Below are 12,424 nucleotides of genomic sequence, written 5' to 3' on the forward strand. Positions count from 1 at the left end.
TTAGGTGCAGCCAATGTGTTTACTCCACACTTGTTGTGATGGTGCATAAGAAGGATGAAACTTGGTGCATATATCCAAATTATAGAATGCTCAACAAGTACACCATTAAAGATAAGTTTCCTATTCTAGTCATCAATGATCTTCTAGACGAGTTAAATGGAGCTATGCATTTTACCAAGTTAGATCTTAGATCAAGTTATCACCAAATTTGGATTAAGGAGGAAGACATTTGTAAGACAACATTTCAAACTCATGAGGGTTATTATGAATTTTTGGTGATGTCATTCAATCTAACCAATGCACCATCTACATTCCAAAGTTTGATGAATTCCATTTTTAAGTTCTTGAGAAAGTTTGTGTTAGTATTTTTTGATGATATATTAATTTATAGAAAGATTTGGGAAGAACATTTGCAACATGTAGATCAAGCATTAAAATTACTCAAAGATCATCAACTCTATGTTAAGCCATCCAAGTGTGCTTTTGGTCTTAAGGAGGTGGAGAATTTGGGACACATAGTTTCACATGAAGGAATAAATGTGGACCCTAACAAAATTAAGGTTATCATGGAATGGCCTATTCCAAAAACCATTCAGAAGCTTAGGGGTTTCTTGGGATTGAAAGGGTACTATATAAGATTTGTGAAGAATTATGGTTGTATAGAAACACACCTCACCACTCTATTGAAGAAGGATTCTTTTCATTGGAATGAATTTGCTAATGTAGAACTTGAGCAATCGAAGAAGGCTATGTGTAGAAATCCAATATTTGTCACTCCAAACTTCACCAAGGAATTCATTGTGGAATGTGATGCTTCTAGAAATGGGATAGGAGCAGTTCTCATGGAAGAAGGTCGACCAATTGCTTTTGAAAGTCATCAATTAAAAGGTAAAAATTGTTGAGATAATGGGTGTTGCACACGTTGCATACTATTGTTATATTGTCTTATTTTATTTTATTATGCAATGTTGCACCTAGAGGGACGTGCAACATGGAAAGAATCCCATGGGATATACTTGAATTATATTGTAACATTGTGATAATATTTGATGTAATTATTTAATATTGGGGAAAAGAATTAAATTGTCAATATTAAATGTGGGGTCAATGGGTTAGGTAGCACATGGTTGTAGCACAATTTATGTAATACGACTTGGTGGTTTTGTGGGACTTGCTACTATCTAAGCAACCATAAGGGTAGTTGTTGGTAGTGAGAAGATAAAAGGAAAAAAGGCAAGAGTCAAGCAGGACAAAGCTTGATAGGTTAGCCAAGGGAACATTTGTGAAAGTTGGAAGCATGCCATGGGATGTGTGGATTCATGCTTGTTCACATAGATTGCTTGGTTGTGGCTATAGCTTTGAAGACTTCCATAGTTGTATTGCAATGGTATTTTTGTTGAATAGTACATGGTGATAGATGCTTTTGGAGGCTAGGTTTTTCCTTCAATGAGGATTTCGCAAGGTATATTGTGTGTCACATTTTTTGGGTATGTTGTCTATTCTCTTGCATGTAGATTTTAATTGCATATTTATTTCAAATCTATTATGGGTTATGTGGAAATGGTTATATTCTTTTGTTGCAAGTTTCCTTACAAGTGGTATCAGAGCTATGCTTTTATTATTGTAACTTTAGATTGGATCCATGGGAATGCATGAGAGGATAAAAGAAAGGGCAAGATATATGAGTTGTTTATTGTAGATCTAATGGTTTTGGGTTTGCTGTTATGATGGGATATTGGTAGATTTTTTGGCATGTGAAATTGTTGGACAAAAGGGTTTTTTAGATGTTTCATTTAAATGAGGGTTTTAGGGGAGAGCTTGTAGAAAAGACCTCCTCGGTAAAAATAGACCTCACCATTGGATTGGATCAATGTTTTCATTTATTTTGATATATAATATGCCCTAGTTTGGTCATGTTCAGAGGAAATGAAAGAGTTTTCTAGTTTCAGCCCATGATAGGTATCAAATTTAATCCTGTTAGAATTTTCGTTACAAAAAAAAATCATAGTGAAAATGGTAAAAAGATCGTCTTAGTAAAATGACCATAACTTTCTCTCAAGATATCGAATTTCAGACTTCTTATAGGCGTTGGAAAGCTAATTCAGAGCACTATAACTTGGTGTAGGTTTGATTTTATGAATTTGAAAGTTTGTGATGTTTTAAGAGCCTAAAAGTAAAAATTTTTATTTTGAGCATAAATTAGGGCATAACATGAGCATACAGAGTCAGATTTTGGACTTTGAGTAGTCAGCAAAATTTTGGAAAGCTCTACACATGGGTTTAGATTTGGTGCAGGTTTAGCATGGTTTATTTGGTCATATATTAATCTGAATAGTTGATGGTATATATTGACTATGTTAGCATTGCGAGTTTATGACATTGTATGTTTGGAGATTTAAGATTTGATGTCATTGTATACTCAGTTCATATTTCAAATTAATCTCATGATGATATGGTTATCAGTATTTGGTTTGGTTATGTATGATGACTTGTTTGGTCTACAAGTTGTGCAATGTTGTAAGTGGTATATACTTACAAGTTGCATTTATAGCTTGGATATGGGTTGTCATTGCCCATTGATCTTTCATTATTGTTGCATATTCAGATTGGTGGCTTGGGTTTGGGTTGTCTATGACCTAAGTCACATGATTTGTTGATTTTTTCTTCATGTAGAAGGGATGAGATGTTGTTACCAAGTACAGTCGTGGTGAAGGATTACAATTGACTATTTTATGCTGATAGGTTGGACATATTCAGGGTCAGATGCTTAGTTCATGGATGTGATCATGGTGCCATGGATTTTGGCATGACATGATTGGATATACAAGTACATCCTTGATATTCAATGGTTTAGATTCTTGATTTGGTTATGGTGGTATATCTTTTTGATTGAGGATCATAGTTATTTGGTTTCTTTTGAAGAGCTCATGATGTACACTTTGAGTTCTTTGATGGTTTTGATGCCTTGATTGATTCTCATGGTTAGAGAATGGTTTTCTCATCATGATGTCATCAATAGCTTGGATACATGGTTTAGTGGGAGCTTGTGATAGTGATGAGATCATAGTGCAGGATTAGTTCCTGGTTTAGTTTGTATCTTCTTGGGTTTGGAGATCTTTGTTTCACTTGGTACTAATACTTTGGTTGTGTGAGTGTAGACCTCAAGGATCTTCATGTAGGAGATAGATTTTATGATGCCATGGTGACTCGGTACCATGGTTTAGTGGGAGTTGTTGGCATTGATATAATGATTGAGTGTTTGTAGATGTAGGAGGTTTGTCTTAGATCTTGTTGCTACAAAAGCATTTTTGACATTTGCATGGTGCACTTGTTATCTTCATGATGTGTGAAGATGGTTAGATCTTGAGGACTCATGAGGTTTTTAGTTATCTGCATGGTGTGTAGAGATGGTTCTTCATGGTATGTAGAGATGGTTTTTTCTTTATGGTGTGTGGAGATGATTACATCTTGAAGACTAATGGAGTTATTGGTAAAGGCGTGGTTTATTCTTTCATTTGGCATGTTATCCTTGGAGTTAGTATGGTTTCATTATTATGTCATGATATACTCTTGATACATGTTTAGATTTTTGACATATTATAGTATGTTCATATGGAGCATGTTATCTCTTTGTTTGAGATGGTTAGATCATGTTGTCATGTTTATGTTCTTGAGGCCATGGTTGAAACTTTGACATTGATCTTGGTTTAGTTTCTTAGTATTGAGTACATTAATAATAAGCTAGATACTTCATGATAGTGCTATGTTGCATTTGGAGTTGGCATAGATTGATTGGTTACAAGTGCTTATGGATACTTAGAGATGGTGGTGATATTAATTTCTCTTGGATTAGAGAAGTATTTGTTGGGATAGTTGTTTGGTTTTAGCAAAAAATCTAAAGGTCATTCACCTGATATGGACTTGAGAGAAGATTGTTCTTAGTTGAGTCTTGGTTAGAGACTTGGATATCTTGATAAGCATTCTCATTCCTGACTCTTGGTGTACTCGATAGTTTTCTACTTGAGAGTTATAGCCCATTATTTCTCTCAGGTGCATTATGTTTATGCTTATTTTTCATATATATGGATCTTTAGCTATAGTACATGAGTTAGTTCTAGAGGGTTCATTTGAGAGATGATTTGTCATTGGTTATCTCCTTGTGCATATGTTGTTGTTATATTGGTTGAGTTTGGGAGATGGTTTTATATTGGGCATATTCCTTGGATTAGGAATAGTTATGAATTTGATCTTCTTGTGAGAGGCTTACATCCATGATTAGGTATATGGTATAGTTTTGGTGTTGTTGTGGCTTTTTGGTTGAGGTTTTATGGAGGAGATCATACTTGCATAGTTTACATCTAGAGGTGTATGTAGAAGGACATGATACATGTTATGATTTGCATGATTTCTCTTTGGTCTTGTTTATCTTCTTAGATGTTCAGTTTTGCTTACATTGGATTTGAGATTGGTTAGAGATTATAATCAATGGTTTGTGTTCATGTATGTCATGTGAGAGAAGACATGGTTATTCCCTTATCTCTTTCCTATGTTGGTTGTGGAGAGCTTGAGAGACTATTAAAGATTTTTTATGAGAGTTGTTCTTGTAGGTTATTGGTTTATGTATTGTGGATGTTCTTGATACTACATGGATTCACTTCTTTGAGATGTTGTGAGTGGATTGGTTACAGATTTGACATTATCTTTTGCAGTGGGAGCTTCTTGGTATATATGTGGCAGGTATTGCTTTTGAGGCTTATGATTGTAGTTTACAAATACAATATGTTGATGATGTGAGATTTACTTGGTATAGCTTTTGAGGTATGGATAGTTGGATGGGTTTGGTACTTGTTGTGGGTGTGATTTCAGCTATGGATATTTTGACAACTATAGATACATGTGATTACCTTTGGATCAGGTATTTTGTGCTTGGCTTTTCAGCAGGTATAGGATTTTAGGATCTTCTAATGTGACAAGTTAGGTGGCTTTCTCTTTGCATGGCTTCTATGTATGTTTGGTAGTAGAGGCATAAGAGGAAGTGACTTCATTCATGTTTGAGATGCTAGATACTTTGATTTTGTAGCAGGTACCAGGATGGAGTACATTCTATACTTTGATCCATGATGGTAGATGTGCTAGGAGGGATTGTTCCCTTGTTCATTTATATGTCTATAGATTCACCCTATGCAATGTATACAATAAGTGGGAGATTGTTGAGATAATGGGTGTTGCACACATTGAATAATATTGTTATATTGTCTTATTTTATTTTATTATGTAATGTTACACCTAGACGGACGTCCAACATGAAAAAATTCTCATGGGATATACTTGATGAGTTGTATTGTAACATTGCGATAATATTTGATGTAATTATTTAATATTAGGAAAAATGATTAAATTTACAATATTAAATGTGGGGTCAATGGGTTAGGTAGCACATGGTTTATGTAATACCGTTTGGTGGTTTTGTGGGACTTGCTACTATCTAAGCAGCCACAAGGGTAGTTGTTAATAGTGAGAAGACAAAAGACAAAAAGACAAGAGTTGAGTGGGACAAGGCTTGACAGGTTAGCAAAGGGAGCATTTGTGAAGGTTGGAAGCATCACATGGGATGTATGGATTCATGTTTGTTCACATAGATTGCTTGGTTGTGGCTATGGCTTTGAAGGCTTCTATGGTTGTATTGCAATGGTATTTTTGTTGAATAGTACATGGTGACGGATGCTTTGGGAGGCTGGGTTTTTCCCTCAATGAGGATTTTCTAGAGTATATCTTGTGTCACATTTTTTGGGTTTGTTATCTATTCTCTTGCATGTGGATTTTAATTGCATATTTATTTTAGATCTATTATGGGTTATGTGAAAATGGTTATATTCTTTTGTTGCAAGTTTCCTTACAAAAATCAACTCAAACCTATTTATGAGAAGGAAATGCTAACAATCCTTCATCTAGTTAAAATATGGAGGCCTTATTTAGTGGGTCAACACTTAAAGGTTAAGATAGATCATGATAGCCTAAAATATTATTTGGAACAAAGACTATCTTTAGAAGAGCAACAAAAATGGGTCAGTAAGATGTTGGGATATGACTTTGAAATTGTATACAATAAAAGGCAAGGAAAATATTGTGGCTAATGCACTTTCTAAGAAGGATGAAAAAGATGAAGCCTTATTGTATGCCCTTTCAATATTACAACTAAATTGTGTGGTAGAAGCCAAAGTAGAGTGGCAAAATGATGTCGCAACAAGTAATCTCATCCAACAAATAAAAAGTGACCCTAGCATTTCAGATAAGTTTTTTTTAAAGGGGGATATTCTTTGGTATAAAGAGTGCTTATATCTTTACAAGAACTTTACTCTTAAACACAAAATTCTCAAAGAACTACACGAGTCCCCAATTGGTGGTCATTCAAGATTTTTGAAGACGTATCATTAGGTCAAGTAAGATTTTTTTCAGGAAGGGCTAAAAGGTGATGTTCAAAAATTTATGGTTGAATGTTTGGTTTATCAAAGAAATAAGGGGGAAACAATTAAGACATTAGGTCTCTTGTAGCCTTTATCTATTCCTAGCCAATGTTGAGAAGAGGTATCCATGGACTTCATCATAGGGCTTCCCAAATCTAAAGGTCAATATGTCATCATGGTAGTAGTTGATCGCCTCACCAAATAAGCATATTTCATTGTATCACATCCTTTTACAACAAGTATAGTGGAAAAAAATTTCTTGGAGAATATCCAAAAGCTACATGGTACACCTAAGGTTATTGTTAGTGATCATGATCCTATCTTTACTAGTCACTTTTAGAAAGATTTATTCTCATGTTTGGATACTCAATTGTCTCATAGTTCTTTATACCATCCTCAATTAGATGGGAAAATTGAGGTTGTTAATAAATGTTTGGAAGGATATCTACATTGTTTCACTTTAGAGAAACAATTGCAATGGGCATATTGGCTACCTCTTACAGAATGGTGGTACATTACTTATTTGCATAGCTCATTAAAAATGTCTCCATTTTTAACACTTTATGGATATCATCCTCCTTCCATCACATCATCACTAAAGGTGTCACCAATAGTTCATGCAGTAGAGGATCACTTGCTTCATCAAGAAAAGGTACTTTTAGGACTCAAGGAGAATTTAGCTATGGCACAAAATTGAATGAAACAACAAGCAGACCAACATCGTAGTGAAAGAAATTTTGAAGTTGGGGATTAGGCCTTCTTGAGATTGCAGCCTTATAAACAAATCTCAATGAAGCAACAATAAAAGAATAATAACTTGTCTCCAAGATATTATGGACCATACCAAATCATGAAAAAGATTGGCAATGTTGTGTACAAGCTTGAGTTGCCACCAACAACAAAGATACATCCAATTTTTCATGTTTCTTATTTGAAGAAGGTAATTGGGCAGAATATTCCTACTCAAATAGTACTACCAGAGCTTGAAGAAGAAGGAATAATAATTTTGGAACCAGAGTGCATTCTTCAAACACACATGAAGAAGTTGAGGAATAGAACCCTCGCCCAATATCTCATTCAATGGAAGAACTTACTAGTTGAAGAGGCTACATGGGAGGATGAGGAGTTCATTCAAAAGAATCCACACTTGGTTAGCATTGAGGACAGTTCTTCTTTCAAGAGAGGGGGCATGCTACACCTTTAATATTGGTGTATATAGAGTTATTAATAGTCAACTTGTGGCTATCTTAATCCTTAATTAAGTCATGTTATCATTATTATATTATTATTTAGGTAGGGAGGTCGACATAGGTGTTATGTAGGGTTGTGTTTATTTAGCCTAAGCATAATTAAGTATATATAGGAGGTTGTGAGTCTTATTTCAAGATCATATTGTGAAGTATGTTCTCATTGGAGATATTTGGAGGTTTCCCCCTTGAAGTGGCATATTACTCTTAGTTACTATCAAGTATTTATATAATATATAATATTATTTCTTCTATTGTGCAAGTTATTTCATTACACATGGTAGATTGAATCAATATACTATTTAGGTGAATGGAGAGAAGAAAATATTGTGGCCTTTGATTGAAATTCTAAATGAGGTAAAGTGTACTACTATTAGGGTTTGCATGGTTAATGGGAAATAATTTAAGAAGGAGATGAAAAGGAACCCAAGTTTGTTTTGCTATAATTCCTTGAGGGTTAATTTGTGGTAGTAATGGCTGAGTGATAGAAACTAGTAATGACCAAGTGACAGAAGATAATAAAAGCCAAGCAACATAATATAGTAGAGGTCAAGTGACAACAAAAGTTAAAAGTGTTAGCCGAGTGTTAGTAGAAACTAAAAATTTGCTGCATGAATATAACGAAATTGTTGTAGAGGATACCCCTAATGGCTTGCCATCAATAATAAGTATAAGTCATTATATGAATCTAATTCCTAGAGCTAGTTTTCTATATAAAGCACCATATAGATTAACACCTACTGATAATGAACACCTTAAATGACAAGTGCAAGAGTTATTGCAAAAAAGTTTGATTAGAGAAAGTTTGAGTCCATGTGTTGTACTTTATGTATTGACACCTAAGAAGAATGGAGAATGGAGAATGTGTACTAATTTGATAGCTACTAATGAGATCATAGTAAAATATAGGTTTCCTATGCTAAGGATAGATGACATAATGGATTGTTTGAGTGGAGAAAACTATTTTGCCATGATTGATTTGAATATTGGTTATCATCGTATCATAATTAGAGAAGGTGATGAATGGAAGACTACTTTGAAGATAAAAGATGGTTTGTATGAGTGGTTGATCATGCTTTTTGGATTGACTAATGCACCTAGTACTTTCATGAGGTTGATGAATGAGGTCCTAAAGGGATTCTTGGAAAAATTTGTGATCGTTTATTTGAATGATATTCTAATATTCGATAAGACTAAGAAAGAACATCTTGAGCACATTAGGCAAGTATTGCATAGATTGAAAGAGGAGAAGTTATTGATTAATCTGAAAAAGTGTTCCTTAATGCAAAAGGAGATTGTGGATTTGAGATTTGTGATTTCAGCTAATGGTTTGAGAATGGATGTTGAGAAGGTTATAGCAATTCTAGAGTGGCTTACGCCTGAGAATGTGGATGAGGTAAGATCATGTCATAGTTTAGCTAGTTTTTATAGGAAGTTTATAAAGAATTCTAGTTCTATTTGTAATGCCGTGACTTAGACTATGAGAGGAGATAAAAGGGATTTCAAGTGGACCCATGGAGCTAATAAGAGTTTTGAGACTTTGAAACAAAAGGTTTCTAAGTTACTTGTGTTGGGTTGTCATATTTCAAGTTGTATGCGATGCAAGTGGTAGTGAAATAGGAGTTGTGTTAAGGCAAGAAGGTAAATGTATTGCTTTCTTCACTGAGAAGTTGAATGATGCTAAAAAGAAGTATTATGTGTATGATCAAGAGTTTTATGCTATTGTTGAAGCCTTGAAGAAGTGGAGACATTATTTAATTCCTAAGGAGTTTTCTTGTATAATGGCCATAAAGATATACAATATTTTGGAAGTCAACATAAGTTGAATCAAAGACATATGAAGTGGGTTGAATATTTGCAAAGTTTCATATTTGTGATAAAGCATAAAAGTGGAGTCTCTAACTGAGTTGCAGATGAACTAAGAAAAAGACATTCTTTGTTGACCAAGATAAAGGTTGAGGTTCTTGGTTTTGATGAGATGAAGTTGTATGATAATAACCCTAATTTTTTTGAGGTATGAGAGAGTGTAGAGCACCATATCTATCAGATCAACCAAGTAAGTATGTTGAGTATTTCATTCAAGAAGGTATGTTGTTCAAAGAAATTTGGTTGTGTATACCAAGAAGTTCTATGAGAGTTAATTTGATTAAGGAAAAGCATTATGGTGGATTGGCTAGACATTTTGGAATTAAGAAGACATTGAGTTTTCTTAAGGATAAGTATTATTGGCCACATATGTATAAGGATGTTCATAAGTTTGTACGGAGTTGTGGAATATACCAAGTTGAAAAAGGAGTAAGTCAGAATATTGGATTGTATACACCTATTTTTGTTCCTAAGAAACCTTAAAGTGACATCAGTATGGATTTTGTTCTTAGGTTACCTAAGACAACAAGAGGGCATGATTCCATATTTGTTGTTGTGGATAGATTTTCTAAGATGGAATATTTTGTACCATGTAAGAAGATCTCATATGTTGTGCATGTTGAGGAGATTTTCTTCAAAGAGATTGTTAGATTGCATGGATTACCAAGAAGTATTATCTCTAACAAAGACAACAAATTTGTTGGTTATTTCTAGAGGACTTTGTGGAAGAAGATGGATATTGAGTTAAAGTTTAATTCTACATTCCATCCATAAATAGATGGACAAATAGAGGTTGTGAACATAAGCTTGGTTAATTTGTTGAGATGTTTAGTTGGAGATAAGTTGAGTAATTGAGATATGGTATTAGCACATGCTACGTTTGTATATAATAATTCTGTGAATAAGAGTATTGAAAAAACACCTTTTGAGATTATTACTAGAATGCAACCTAGAGGAGTATCATATTTGAGGGATTTTGTTGGTGTAGAGAAGAGAAGTGTTGAAGGGGAAGTATTTGTTTATTTTATGAAGTCTTTGCATGAGGAAATGAAGTTGAGGTTGGAACAAAGTAATCAAAAACATAAGGAGAATGTTGATAAGTTTAGAAGAAATCATGTTTTCAAAGTTCGTGATGAGGTGATGGTTCATTTGAAGAAAGGTAGATTTGCTATTGGAATATACAATGAACTAAAAATGAAGAAGTTTGATCCTTATAGAGTTTTGAGGAAGTTTGATAGTGGTAATGCCTATGAAGTTGAGTTATCCGATGACATGGATATATCTCCTATATTCAATGTTGTTGGTTTGCATAAGTATCATGAGTTAGATGACAAAATTGTTATACCAAATGATTATCCTAAGAAGAATACTAAATAGGTTAAACATATATTGGATCAGAAAGTTGGTAAAAGTAGAAGAGGAAAATATTACTACGAATATTTGGTGAAGTGGAAGAATAGACTAGATGAAGATGCTACATGGATTTCTCAATCTGAGTTGGATTCAACTCAGGTTATGACATCTCAATGATTCAGGAGAATTCAACATCAATTACCTAATGTAGGAGCATCCTAGGTTACTATTGACACAAAAGTTTGCACCCTTGCTTGAAATATGACCCTCAAGCAACCTTGTGTAACATGGAAACAACCTCCAAGTGTGGGACTTGCACTCTGAGGTTGAATCTCCAGAGAAGGTCGGCTTCCTTACTATCAAGATGCACTTACACTACCACTTTGAGGGGAAAAGGAGAAGGAGAACTGAAATAAATTACAGAAATGAAAGGGGGGTGATGCACTAGATAGAAATAATAGTTACAACTCTGCCTATAACTGCACAAAACATGAATAAATAACCTAAATACACAAATCTTGACCCAAATCTATTCTTTCAAAATCCACATGAAGGTAAAACTAATGAATGTTGCAAGGAAACAAGTTCACAAGACAAAATTCAACAACAAGATACACACGACATACAAACTTGAAAGAACAAAAATGAAATAATCAATACAAGGCATGAAATGCACAATATATTAGACTATCAAGATGAGGTAGAAGTTAAGTTTTCTATTTATGGAGGGCAAAAGATTACAAATACATAGCATAATGCTTCTGCAATGAACTTGAGAAGAATAGAAAAGAACCCCAAAAATATATTTACAACTATCTTTTAAAGAGTTTAGACATATCTTAGATCTAACTTGAAGTTAAAACCTCAACCCAAGGTGGAGACAAGTTGCAGAGAGCAGCAATAAATGAATATCAGAACTAAATTTGATCATGAAATACAATATGATATAATGAAGTGATAGGAAGTAAAAAACAAATGCACCCAATCATAAGAAATCAAATCCCATGAGATTTGATCATTACAATCAATAAAAAAGGATAGAGATGCAAATATGTCATGCAAACAAGGCCAAAGAATGCCATTCAACATTAAAGAAAAGTCCTTGTAACGTGTCATGGGTTGTAATGCCCACCCATCGTTTGCTTTTATGTTCTGATTGTCAAATTCTTTTAGGTCAATTTTGTGCATTGATTAGTTTCAGGGATACTAGATTTTCAACATTATGATATTATTTCATGTCTTGGATTACAAATATATCAGTTATAATTGCTTAGTTGATTTCATTTCACGTGTTGTTAATGATGTCTTGATGATTCCTAATTAATAAATGTGGTTTCTTTCATAACAATGCTAATGCAATGTCTTTAATGATTATTATGTTGTATTGATAGAGATGCATTATTATACTTGAGCATTTGATGTTAGATTTGTGATTTTTATGATACTTACCCCATACTTGCATGTGTATGGTGTGCGTATTTGTTTTATATTTCT

The sequence above is a fragment of the Cupressus sempervirens genome, chromosome 8 (genome assembly GCF_028749045.1).
Source record: "Cupressus sempervirens isolate cs-2001-9-10 chromosome 8, ASM2874904v1, whole genome shotgun sequence".
NCBI classification, from domain to species: domain Eukaryota; kingdom Viridiplantae; phylum Streptophyta; class Pinopsida; order Cupressales; family Cupressaceae; genus Cupressus; species Cupressus sempervirens.